Source organism: Lygodium microphyllum, chromosome 23, assembly GCF_053477565.2.
Source record: "Lygodium microphyllum isolate KBCC chromosome 23, Lygodium_microphyllum_v1.1.10, whole genome shotgun sequence".
NCBI lineage: Eukaryota > Viridiplantae > Streptophyta > Polypodiopsida > Schizaeales > Lygodiaceae > Lygodium > Lygodium microphyllum.
Genome location: NC_141157.1, coordinates 25,517,324 through 25,530,652, shown reverse-complemented (window position 1 = coordinate 25,530,652; position 13,329 = coordinate 25,517,324). Strand labels below are relative to the sequence as shown.

General features: G+C 41.7%; 1 pseudogene; it reads right to left on the bottom strand.

The window, feature by feature from the left end:
* Positions 1-3,319: 3,319 nt before the first annotated feature.
* On the bottom strand, positions 3,320-3,983 carry LOC148015981 (stromal cell-derived factor 2-like protein pseudogene; annotated as a pseudogene).
* Between the last annotated feature and the right edge of the window lie 9,346 nt (positions 3,984-13,329).

The window sequence follows — 13,329 nt, the reverse complement described above, 5'->3', positions numbered from 1 at the left end:
CAGGTTAAGTCACATTGGTTCAAGAGTAATATTGCCTGGAAATCAAGAAACGTGCCAAAAGTCCACTAGGTTTGTATGGGACCTGCAATAATGGACTTATGTGACTTGTAAGTGACCTAAATGGTCAAACTTTTGTGTGGGAGCTAAGGGAAGAGCAGGCCACATTTTTTGGCACAATATTCGGCCTTGCATACCTGTGGCAGATGGAGGGAGAGGTAAAGGCTACGGTGCATGCTCCAAAGCATGAAAACTTAGAGCAAACTGAAGAAAGAGAAGAGATACGAATAAAGAAGGTGAGAGTCTTTTTGACCCATCCATTTGGTATCACGAAAATGAATGGTATGACAGTCCATAAAAGGGAAAAACTGAGATAAAGTATTCAGCTTGCTCTTATGTACGTCTTCTTCCATTCTCCTACCATATTGATGGTCCAATGAAGTCCGTCTTCTTCCATTCTCCTACCATATTGATGGTCCAATCAAGCCCGTCTTGTGCCCAAGTACTTAAGTGACTTTGGGGAAAGAAAAGGGGAGTTATTTGGAGGTGTATGGGGCTGACTGCTAAAACCTGTCATAAATAGGGCAGCCCACTATTCTTGTCCATTTGAAGGGAAATCAAGTTATCTATGTGGTTGTAAGTGATGGTATTGACCTCTAAACATCAAGACTTCATTTGAGAGTGATTAGAGAGGCTTATTCTTGAGATTATGTGCATTTTTGGAGCTTGTTTATGGGCTGGAGATTACTATTTTAAAATAGGGCTGAAGTGAATTAAAAGCCTTGACAATGCATTTCATGAGTTTTTGATCTATGTCTTGGAAGTAGTGGAGTCTACCACTCAAATACTTGTATCTTGGAGTTGTTGTTCATTGGTGTTCATGAAATAGAAACTGTTTGAGCTTGCATTTGAAATATGTATTTGGATTAAATCTGAGATAAAATCTCTATATGTATTGATCTATTAACCTCATACCCATTTGATGTAATCAAGTAAAAGTATTTAATTCCATTCATGTAAGCTAAGTATATGAAAAAGCTTGAGGTCTTCTTCTCCAACTGAATCATCTCTCAAACCCAAGACCTATCAAACCCCATTCCTTTCTCCCTCTCCTAACCTTGAATCCTTCACTCCTCTTCTGCTCTAAACCTCAGTGGTAGACCTTCGATCCCCCAACACGACGACAGTGGTGAACCCGACGTGAAGGTCAGCTCTGCAGAAGAGAAAGTACAATGGCAGAATCATCAAGTTCGAGAGGAGATGCCTTGCAGCAGTTGGTTCATCTAATACAAGAGAGCCAACAACAACAATAGCAATTTCAGCAGCAGAAGCAGATGCAACTGTAGCAACACTGGAGACAAGATGAAGAGCGGAATGATGTCGCTGCCATTAAAGCTTTGGAAGCAGTTGTTTAATGGGAAAAATGTGTCCTCTTTTATCCACCTCTATACTGACAAGATGGTCTTCTTTGGAGTTCCTCATCATGCTTCGAGCTGATACTTTGCCTGTTTGGTTGTGCTTGGCCTCCAGGACCAGATTCATGGTCTTTTTCAAAAAGATGCGGGATGGTCTGTATTCAAGAAGGCTCTTTGAGAAGAATTCTTTCTTGAAGATTCTGGCCTCATGACGAAGAAAATCTTCACTGAATGGGTTGAAAGGCCCAATAAGGGACTAACTGCCACTGTTCTTCACCGCGAATTTGAAAGCAAATTTGCTCAACTAGATCCTGATGATTAGAAGAGTATGGAGAGCCAAAAGATTGAATTGTTTCTGAAGGTTGTGGATCCTTTTCTTCAAGAGAAGCTAACTAATTGGCTTGAAGATCCTGATTCTGAGACGGGATTGAAGATTGCTTGGGGTGATGCCACTGAAGCAGTTAATATGATTGCCCGAAGAGAGCAGATGCACCTAAGGTGGGGATCTACCTCTGCACCATCTGAATCCATAAAAGAGCCTTGTAATGGAGGGAAAATACTTAGGTCAAGTTGACCTAAGTATAAAAGGTGTAAGGGACACTACATAGGTACCATTTTGATAAATACACATCTGTCCTTTCACCTTCTTCCCTATCCTTCCATGGCTGCCAGCCATTTCTCTCTCCTCTTCTTGCCTTTCTCTCTCTACGCCTAGTCTTTCTCTCTCCTCATCACCCTCTTTCTCTCTCTTTCTCTCTCCTCTCTGCAGTCTCTCTCTTCTCTCCTTCTCTCTCCTAGGTCTCCTTCATTAGAGTTGGTATCAGAGCTTAGTTTTTAGATCCTTCCTTTCTCACTCCTTTCCCTCAAATCTAGTCTCATTTTCCAACAATAAACCCTACTTTTCAGGTACACAGGCAGAGATGACAGCTTTCTTGGAAGACACACAGGAGCTATGGTAGGAGGATTGGCCAAATCTGGAGGCAAGGAGACAAGAATGACAGCTCGATTTTACTTCACAGAGCAATTTCAGGGGTGCCATTTCCAAGAAGACCCCTCTTGACTTGGGGAAAAGACTAATCGTGACTATCTTTTAGGAAAGTGAGTTTTCCCCCTTCTTTCTCTCAGGAACCTCAAGCTGCCATGGAAGCTCCGGCCCAAAACCTTGCAAGATCTCTCTTCCCCTTCTTCCAGGGCTTGCGTGGTGGCTTGCATGGCACCTCCAACCACTTTCTTGATACCTGGGGGCTCACCCTGGAGCACCTGAGTACCTCTCCATACCCTGTTGATTCAGAGGGTTGAGAGTTGGCAAGTGGCGCATCAGTTTCAGCTATAGTATGATGTTCTCTACCTCACAAGCAGGCCACTTCAGAAGCCTGCAAAAGAATCTTACATCCATGCTTTGAACACTTATTTTCTTTCCTTGCCATTTTGTGGATACCACCACGCAACCTCAGGACGAGGTGGAGAGTGCTCTCCTTCCGGATGATGTAACCTACCAGGGTATGGCCATCCTCCAGTTTCTCGATGTGTCAGTCTTTTCACTTGAGAAGATCAGTAGATATCTTGTGGTCTCTCAGTGTCTGGTAGCCAAGAAGCCCCATGAGCACGAAGGAGACGACGAGCAAGAGGAGGGGAGGAAATTTGGAGCAAGGAGGTGCCATTATTGCCGTCTATCATATGCTCTCTTTATCATCAAAAAGTCATCATCCCACAGCACTCTGAGAGGCCTGGGCAAGGCTTAGCCAAGCGAGCGGAAGGAGGCGGAGCTTGAGTCATCACCATGACTGAGAAGACAAGGCTAGGATCAAGCTTGGGATGAGTGATGCGCACAATATCGAGCAGCTGCCAGTACTCCCAACAGCGAACGCTACAAGATTCGAGGGTTGAGCAAGAAATCTCTCTGCTGGTCAGGTTCTCCACGAGATCATCCTCCGTAAAGCTTCCCTACTGAGATGAGGCAAATAAACTCCTTCGGCTGCAAGCCAGATATTCTCTACTATACTCTTTTTGAGACCACATACCTCCTATTTTCCTACTGCTATCCGTGTGTAGGACCCTTTCATGACTGTGAAGGAAAACTCCTGTATCAATGTGTTGGAATCTGACCTTTTGGTCCCTCATCCAAACCTTGCCTTTACCTTCAGTTTCCAACATCCATAGATCTCCAGTGTCACTTTCATCCTCCCCTCCAAAACAACTCACTTCAAAATTTCCTAAACTGGGTGATTGATGCAAATGACTGTGCAACCATTTGCGTGTCCTCATGTGCTGCAACCTGATAACTGCACCATCAGGAATTTTTTCCCCTTATTGAGCAGTTGAATCTTTTGGTGGTTTGACAATCCAATAACTATTGGCATCTTCAACTCCTCCAAAACTAGTTACAGATTGCTGACCACTGTCTGAACCATGCGGTACATCATGTGAATGGAGCCTAAATTTAGTGCGCTCATGCATCAACTTCAGGACAAAACCATATGTCACCTCCTTGGATTTGGCACGAGATGATGTTACCGCGGAAGAATCTCCGATGCAGAGAAGATGCAGCAACAGAAACAGGGAAGGCTCCATGGCCAGTCCACCACCACAGAAACAGAGATGAGGTTAGGCCATGTCGCAGATAGAGGGCATTCTTCCTATTTATGCACAGATTGGGAAAGGATCTGCATGTGCCGTTCTTGAATGAAAGGACAAATGTACAAAAGGCTCACATAAGCGGCCTACTAGAAGAGAAGTAGGCAAACAACAGTTTTATCATGGGTTTCTTTATCAGTCAAGTACAACCGCACAATACTGCCCACAAGAGGATCATAAGGATTGCCATCCTTCAACAATGAGCATATGGACAATAAAACCTTTGAAATAGTGAAGGCTAGCTCCACTTCTCTCTGAGGATGTCAAGGCATATCTCCCCATTGTTGCTTATATTGCAGTGATGCCATCATTAGGCCCCTGATCCGTGCTTTGTTGTTGATGATGGTCAAGCTCTTCTTGACAATCAAGCCCTCTGAATTTCTCAATGAGCCTTAATGCGACTTCATCCTCAAGACCACTCTTCTCCATCATAATGTCGGGATGGCAATTGAGACTCTCTTCTGGACTGCCATTCCCTATCTGAAGCTCCCCAGATACGGATGTTATTGAATTCTCCTTATATGAAATTCCATTATTACTATCATGATCATCATCCACAATTGACTTTTCAAGGACATCATCATCACTTGTGCAAACAATCTGAGGAGCATTTTGCACAGGGGAAACACAGATAGCCTATGCACTCTTCAATTGGTATTTTGTTGGTTTACGATCAGAAGAATCACTTTCAGCAATGACGTTCACCGTACTAGTAGCAAAAATCAATTTCTCTTCAGAATCATCATCATCACTGAGGTATTCCACCTGGCATTACATAATGGCTAGTAATATAGACATCATCTATTTGGTATCTATCAACATTGACAACAATGCCTCCCTTTATCAAAGGTTTGGTCGAGTCATGGTGCAAAGATGAGCAAGTGTAATCACTCATAGAGCAGACATGAGGAACATCTGCCAAAGCTGATGGAAGAAGAGGCACAAGGAGCTCCTTTTATTTTCATGATGCATGTGGGAAGCTCGTAGAAGGAGGTTTTCAGTAGTTATTCACATGGCAGATTGGGGACTATACAAACCTTCTAGTCTTCAAGGTTTTACAGGGATTGAGGACTTCTTTGTTGGTCTTTTCATATGAAAAGATAAGGATTATGATCAAGCTAGCAAGACTCCAGTTTCCCTTATTGTACAATGGGCTGCTTAAAACAAGGATCCTTTGAAGGTTAGTTTCAGAAATTACTTTTGGGCATTACCCATGTAATGTACCGGGATGGATCATACACAGACCACTTGACATGCTGCAAAAGCCTGCATTAAATCAGTGAGTGCATGCTCAGTACAAGGCAATGCTGAGATCCTCAAATGGGTGGCACATGTAAACTCTAGTACAAGGACTTAAAACAGGGTTGGTCAATTGCACTAGTTTGTATAAGAATGCATTCCTGGAAATGTTTGGGCTGGAATACTTCATAAATGCTGAAGGATGAGTTGTTGACTGCTTCACGATTGTTCTTTGCAAGGATTGTTAGGGTCTGAGCTTTGGCATTGTAATTAGACCACTAATGGCAACAAAGATGTGGCGGCAAGTGTTGGACCATTGCTACTAAACTCATCTATTGCATCAGATGTACATGTTGTAATAGTTGAAGAGACTTTCTTGTTGAAAGGATTGACTTGGCCAATTCAGATGTCCTTTGGGCATCATCAACCAACTTTGGAGACTTGAAAAACGCAGATGAAAACCTTGGTGCCAGAATGTGAAGTACTCAATCTTCTTGGAGTTGGGCATCTTCTGTCAGATCTTGGCACATGATTTGAGTGCAAAACAAAATTTTGTTGGCTTGGAAGGGAGTAGCAATTGTTGCTTCTAGTGAAGTTGGTGTGATAGAATATGCGCTATAATCACAACTAGGTGATTAGTTTGGCAGAGAGTATTTCCATGCTGTGGCAAATTGCAGGAAATTAATCAACCTTGGTGGTTTCAAGATGGATGGTCTAGGTCTACCATGCCTATAGGGAAATCATGTTTTACAGAGAATGGAAGGCCATGGTATACTGCACCCTGAAAGGGATCTCACTTCGAGGATGATTGATGGTGTTGCTATGATCCAGGGTGGATCATACTCCAATGGATTTGATCAGTAGTATGGCTATCATGGGCAACATGATTATGGCCATTATGGATAGCATGATTATTCTTAAAAGCACTCCTTTATGCAGCAACATAGTTCTTATGCAAGTCATGATCATGGACATGTATATGGTAGCTCATACAGCATTGGTCAGCATCATGCATATGGAGATTCTTACGCCATGCACCCATATGGGCAGCTGCCTCATGGAGACCCTGATGCAATGCAGGAGCAGCAAGCAAGTGATTATGACCGACATCATCCCGATACCTATGCTCATGGAATTGCCAATAATCATACTTATGGTCAGCCTAAGATGCAAGGACACCATTGTAGTCATGTTGGACAGTCATCATGCAATCTTGGGCAGCATGTTTATGGGCAACAATATGACCAAAGTTTTGGTAGTAGTCAACAACAAATAGATGTATTTGGGTAGCAGCATGAACATTTTTGTGACATGCATTCTCATAGAGATTATGGACAGCATGACCAATGCGGTGGGATCAATGATCAAAGGCAACATGCTTATGACGGGTATGCATGTGATGCGCAGCAGGGCTATTATCACCACATGCAGTATGGACACCATGAGTATCATTATGAGTAGCAGCCTCATTGCTACAACCATCCATATGGACAGCATGAGCATTATGGTCATGAGCATGAACAGCCATCTACTGTATATGAGCAGCACGCTTATGTACGTGAGCAGCAAACATCAGTGGAAGCAAATGCATATGCTCAACCAAACTGTCCCTCTGATGTGCAACAGGGCTATTATCACCATATGCAGTATGGATAGCATGAATATCATTGTGAGTAGCAACCACATTGGTATGACCATCCATATGGACAGCATGAGCATTATGGTCATGAGCATGGACAGCCATCTGTTGTACATGAGCAGCAAGATGACTATGAGCAGCATGTCAGAACTATTACTGAGCTGACCAATGGTGATAAGCACGTGTGTAAATTGCTATCTAAGGCTAAACGCATTAGACACCTTACTAGTGATATGATACGGGAATTGCATGCTGCGGGCTTATGCTATCGATGTGCTAAGCCAATATCTTGTAATCATCAAGCCACATGCAGGGCAAAGACTACCAAAATACTCTTGGTATTAGAATATTATGATGCAAAGGATGGAGAAGATATTGTTGAAGACCATTTTGGTATGGGTCCACAACAAGAACCTCAGTTCAAGAAAGCAAATCAAGGGCAGCATGTGGATTTGGATGATCATGACCCCATGCGGGAGCCCCGTCAATCCATAGACCTACAGTTTAAATGCTTGGACATCACTAAGAATGCAGGGTCCATGAATATGCACCACTTAGGGGTTGATGCAGTCCATGCAATGGTGACTTCAGCCTCATATGCTTCAGTCATACAGAGCATGGTGATGCCTAAGAGGCTTATGGAAGAGCTAGAGAATACTATCATGCTTCCATTGTACTTGACTTTGACCTTATGAAAGCTGATCCAATGCATGGCAGCGATACCACTTTACCTTTTGATCCGGGTGGCTACATGTTGACCTTCACCCTCTGCATAGACTAGTACTACTCTTTAATATTAGGAAATCTTTTACTGGGTCTATGCCAAGAACCCCTCCCCCCCACTACCTTTTGCCACTCGTAATGTTGTACAGAGTAGTACTCTGCAGCCCACTACTTGGCTATACCAATAAGTCTGATCTTTGTTTTTGAGGACAAAAACTTCATTTTGAATGGGTATGGATTGTAATGGAGGGGAAATACTTAGGTCAAGTTGACCTAAGTATAAAAGGTGTAAGGGACACTGCATAGGCACCATTTTGATGAATACACATCTGTCCTTTCACCTTCTTCACCTTCTTCCTTATCCTTCCATGGGTGCCAGCCATTTCTCTCTCCTCTTCTTGCCTTTCTCTCTCTAATCCTAGTCTTTCTCTCTCCTTGTCACCCTCTTTCTCTCTCCTCTCTATAGTCTCTCCCTTCTCTCCTTCTCTCTCCTAGGTCTCCTTCATTACAAGCTTGTTCCTGTATCTCGACCTCCTGTCTCTATGGCTGAGAAACCAAGAAATCCTGTTGTTCCACCTCCAAAGAAGGATGTTATGGACGAGGTGATCAAGAGCATGCAGGATCTCCATCTTAATCTAACAGAGATTAATTCCAAGGTGGAAAGGCTTGATGTGAAAGTTGAAGAAAGAGAATGTACAACTGCCGAAAGACCCGTACGAGAAGGCTTCAAAAGACGTTGTATCTGGTGTGATAGCCTACAGCATGATAAGAGGGAGTGTAGTGCATTCTGTGAAGCTGAGGCACAAAAATTAGTCTTTTGGAAGGATGGTAAAATTCAAGCAATCGAAACTAGGCTTCCTCTTGAGCCAAATTTTGATAACGGTGGCATGAAGAAAAGACTGGAGGATTTGGCAACAAGAACAACCTATGCAACTGTTGATGCAGCTACCTATGGGCTGCAAATTGAGCCAACTAATGAAATTGTTAAAGCATGTAAAGTTGATGCAAAATCTAAAGTGTGGATGCAGGCCTTAGATTGCATGGAGTGAGGCAAGACATCGAAAGATGATTTAACTACTACCAGTCAATGCATCTGAGGAAGAACCGAATGGACCAAGCCGGTTGATTCATTTTCAGCCTTCGCTCGGTTGGTTGAAATCAATAATCAAGAAGCTATAGTAGAAGAAAACAGAAGAAGAGAAGAAGATGTTGCTAGTCCCTCCTCTTTGGGGCCAACCAAACATGTGACAAGAAGTAGACTGGATCAGCAGAAGGCTGCTGAAAATCCACCACCACCGCCAAAGCATGATATGGAAAATGCCCCACAAGCAAAGAAGACAGAAGGAAAGCAAAAAGGTAAACATCCCAGCTACAAGTTGCAGTCTGACATAGAGACTGCGATGGATCTCAAGCGGATCCTAGAAGAAAGGATTCTTGGAAGCAAAATTGAATTTACATTGGGTGAAATTCTTGGAATTACAAAATGAGGATTTCATGATGTAAAAATTGATGTAATTAAACGGAAAAGACAATATGTTGGTGAAGAAACTGAAGAATTTGTGCATGCTTTTTTGCAAGCTGTTCATGTGTATTTTCAGGATGAAGAGAAGCTAAATACTCAAGGGATTCGATTGGAGGCAATCAAAGAATTGATTGCAGCCCCATAGAAGCCAAAGATGAAGACATCTATGAAGAAAAATTTGAAGAAGCTATTGCAGAGAATGTTATAGTGGGGTCCTCTCAATCTAAAGAGTAGCCCATGCATAAGAAACAAGCTCGTCTTCACAACATGCAAGAAGAGATTGATGCTCATCTTATTCCAAGTAGTCACTACTCCCGTACCCATTGGGCAAGGGTGACCACCGAAACCATTGTCAAGATTGGAGAAAGAGAGACTCCATGCATTTCCCTTATAGACCATGGCTCAGAGATCAATGTCATGTCAAGAAGTCTCTATGAGAACGGCGGATAGCCCATAGATGTGGACCCAGGATGACGCATGAAAGCAGCCAATAATTCTTCTAGCGATCTCTATGCAGTATGTCCTTATGTACGAGTTATTATTGGTAATGTAAAAGATGAATTTCATTTCTTTGTTCAAGATTCCTGTAGCTATCCTATCATTCTTGGTCAACCTTTTATTTTTTAGTCTCGTTTGGAGACAAAGGCCCTTGATGATGGTTCATCATATGCTCGGATAAGAAGTAACGATAATGACAAAGCTGTCCAATTTCTGATTGTATGTGTAAATCATCACCGAAATAGAGATCGATTGAGAGATCATCATGTGCCTCCTAATGCCCGAGAATTTAAGGGTTTTTGGGTTGCACTACTATAAGTGGAGGCTATGGCACTGCTTCATGTCATAAAAATTTTCCTCCACATGTAAAGGGGGCTATGCCAAAAGCTGACTTGCAAGTATTTACGGCCAACAGTGTGGGCTGTTATAAACAATTTTTAGCCATGAATAGGGCTGAAAGAAAGCATTTATGTCATGTGGAACGGGAGCTAAAGCAAGTTGATGTTTTGACTGAAAATGAAGAAATTTCAGGACTATTTTATGGGCTGATTTATAATGATACATTGGCTGAAATACATGCAGCTGTTCATGCAGAAAATCAGGCTGGAAATCAATCCGTACAAGTATGCACATTGGATATTTATGACATAATTCAAGAATTTTCTGGTCATGAAGCTTTTGGACAGCCAAACAGGGTTGAGATAAGAGTAGAGATGAAGTATAAGATAGTTGACAAGAAGGTCAAGCCGGTGGCAACTCCACTACCTCCCGAAAGTTAGGGATTGGGTGAAAGGACATCCAATAGCCAAGTCTTCATGACCCCAAAGATTTTGGTCACCAATTTACAGCTGAGAGCTTACAGGAGCTAAAAATTGGTGAAGACTCTTTTCTTTTGCCAGCTGAAAAGAAAACCTTTATGCGGATATTAAAGAAACATGGAAAAGATTTTTCATTTCAGCCTCATGAAATTGGCTGTGTGGATCCAAGTATTGTGGCACCAATGGTGATTTTCACGGTCCCACACATCCCTTGGAATCTTAAACCAATTCCGGTACCAAGGGATCATTTGCCAAAGTTACTGGAGCTTTTAAATGAAAAGATAAAGATGCGAATATTGGAGCCATCTTCAGCTCCGTATTCTAACTGATGGTTTACCGTGCCTAAGAAGAATGGATCTTTGTGATTCATTCAAGATTTACAACCTGTCAATAAAGTCACTATTAGAAATGTTGGTTTAGGGTCAATTGTTGATGAATTTGCTGAGGCTTTTGTAGGTAGAGTAATAAAGTCACTATTAGAAATGTTGATCAATAAAGTCACTATTAGAAATGTTGGTTTAGGGCCAATTGTTGATGAATTTGCTGAGGCTTTTGCAGGTAGAGAAATAAAGTCACAACCTGTCAATAAAGTCACTATTAGAAATGTTGGTTCAGGGCCAATTGTTGATGAATTTATTGAGGCTTTTGCAAGTAGAGCATTTTATTCCATGGGTGATTTATATTCTGGCTATGACCAATTTCAGCTTGCTTTGGAGAGCTGAGACATTACCACAATGAAGACGCCTCTTGGTTTAATCCGCATGTGTACTCTACCTTAAGGAGCTACAAATTCAGTGGCTCACATGATGAATTCCATACATAAAATATTGAGAGATTATATTCCCCAACTAACTCTTCCTTTTCTTGATGATGTACCGATCAAAGGATGTGAAATTCATGAGAAGAATGAAGAGCTCAATGAGCTTGGATGCCGCAAGTTTGTTTCCGATCATATTAATGATTGTGCTCAAATCTTGTCTAAATTGGAAGAAGTTCATCTTACTCTTTCAAGTGCTAAATCTATTTTTGGAGTCGAAGAAGTTCTTGTGGTTGGGCATATGTGTGGTCAATATGGCCGAAAGCCTTGTCCAATCAAGATTGATGCTATCAGCAAAATGTGGGAAATATTCACAAAGGTTTGGAGGTGAGAAGATTTCTTGGAGCATGTGTTTTCTATCTTATTTGGATCCCACACTTCGCTCATGTTGCTCAAAATCTTTATCAACTGTTAAGAAAAGGCCAAAGGTTTATGTGGGAAAAAGAGCATACACAAGCTATTCGAAAATTGAAGAAATTGTTGATTTCAGCCCCCACCTTGAAGAGGGCTAATTACTCTAATGGACAGCCTATCATACTCACGGTAGACATAAGTCCTATTGGGATAAGATGGGCAGTTGGTAAAGATGATCTTGAGGGCAACATATATGCAATCTGCTTTGGAGCAAAGGTTCTTAATGAACGTCAAAGAAGATATGCTCAAATTAAAGAGTTGTAACTGCATTGAAGTGTGATCGGGAGTACTTCATGGGTGCACATGTAGTAGTTGAAACAGATTGTCTTCAACTCTTGGGCATGATTGCCAACTGCTCCACTCCCGACATAGCTATGCTAAGATGGATAACCTATATTAAATCCTTAAATCTTGATTTGAAACATATTGCAGGAATAGAAAATCCAGTTTGCTGACATACTTTCACATGCCAGATATAAGGATAAAGAAGAGATGATGGATGAGGAAGAAACAGAGTCTATATTTGCTACAAATGATGCTGTAATTGCAGGTTCAAATCTGAAAACAGCAAGTAAAACTATTCTTAATGATGGTACAACTGTCATAAATGTAGGTACAGGGCAAGTACAACAGGTTCAGCTACTGTAATAGAATTTACAGCAGCAAAGATAGAAGAAACAACCATGGAAGGATGGTGGGCAGCTGAAAGACAACATGCTCAATGTTTTGTTTTGGTTTGTTCTCATTTTAAAGAAGAATATTGTGCAGATGATTGGCTAAAAATTGGCCAATTCTTGAGCACTATGACAAAGAAGGAAGATTGGACTAATGAAGAGTTCAAGAGAATTAGGAGAAAGGCTTATGGCTTCTTTCTCAAAGATGGATACCTTTGGAGGTATGTGAAGAAGAAAGGAAGAGCACCTTTTCGTGTCCTAGGAGATAATAAGACTCAAAGACAGGTCATGCAAGAATTTCATGAAAGCCTATTGGCTAGCCATAGAGGCATATGGGGCACTTTTGCCAAAATAAAAGAGAAATTTTGGTGGCAAAACATGTATAAAGACATTGAGCATTTTGTTGAGACTTGTCATATTTGTCAAATATACTCTATGGTTAAGCATAGAGATGGGCTTCAGCCGTTTAGTAACCATGCCTACAGGAATTTGGAACATGAGATATCTAGTGCTTGCTAGAGAAGATCTCACAAATCAGGTGGAAGGAAAATCCTTGACAACAAAGTCCACTCAAGCTGTTTGTAGATTTTTACTTGAAGAAGTGTTTTGCAGGTATGACTGTGTTGCCAAAGTAATTGCTGATAGAGGAGAATCGGATGTCGATGAGGCTTGCCATTTCTTTGCTCAATTGGGAATCAAGCTATCTCTTACATCAGCCTACAATCCTGAAGGCAATGGTAAGAGTGAAAGAGGTCATCAACCAATTCTCAAAGCTTTGGCAAAGTCTTGCAGAGGGAAGATGAGAGAATGGCCTAAACTGCTTCCATTCGCGTTATGGGTTGATAGAACTACCCATAGTGCAGTAACAGGTTATATGCCGACTGAACTAATATATGGGCAGCCACCTATTATGCCTATTGAGGAGTCTATTATCACATG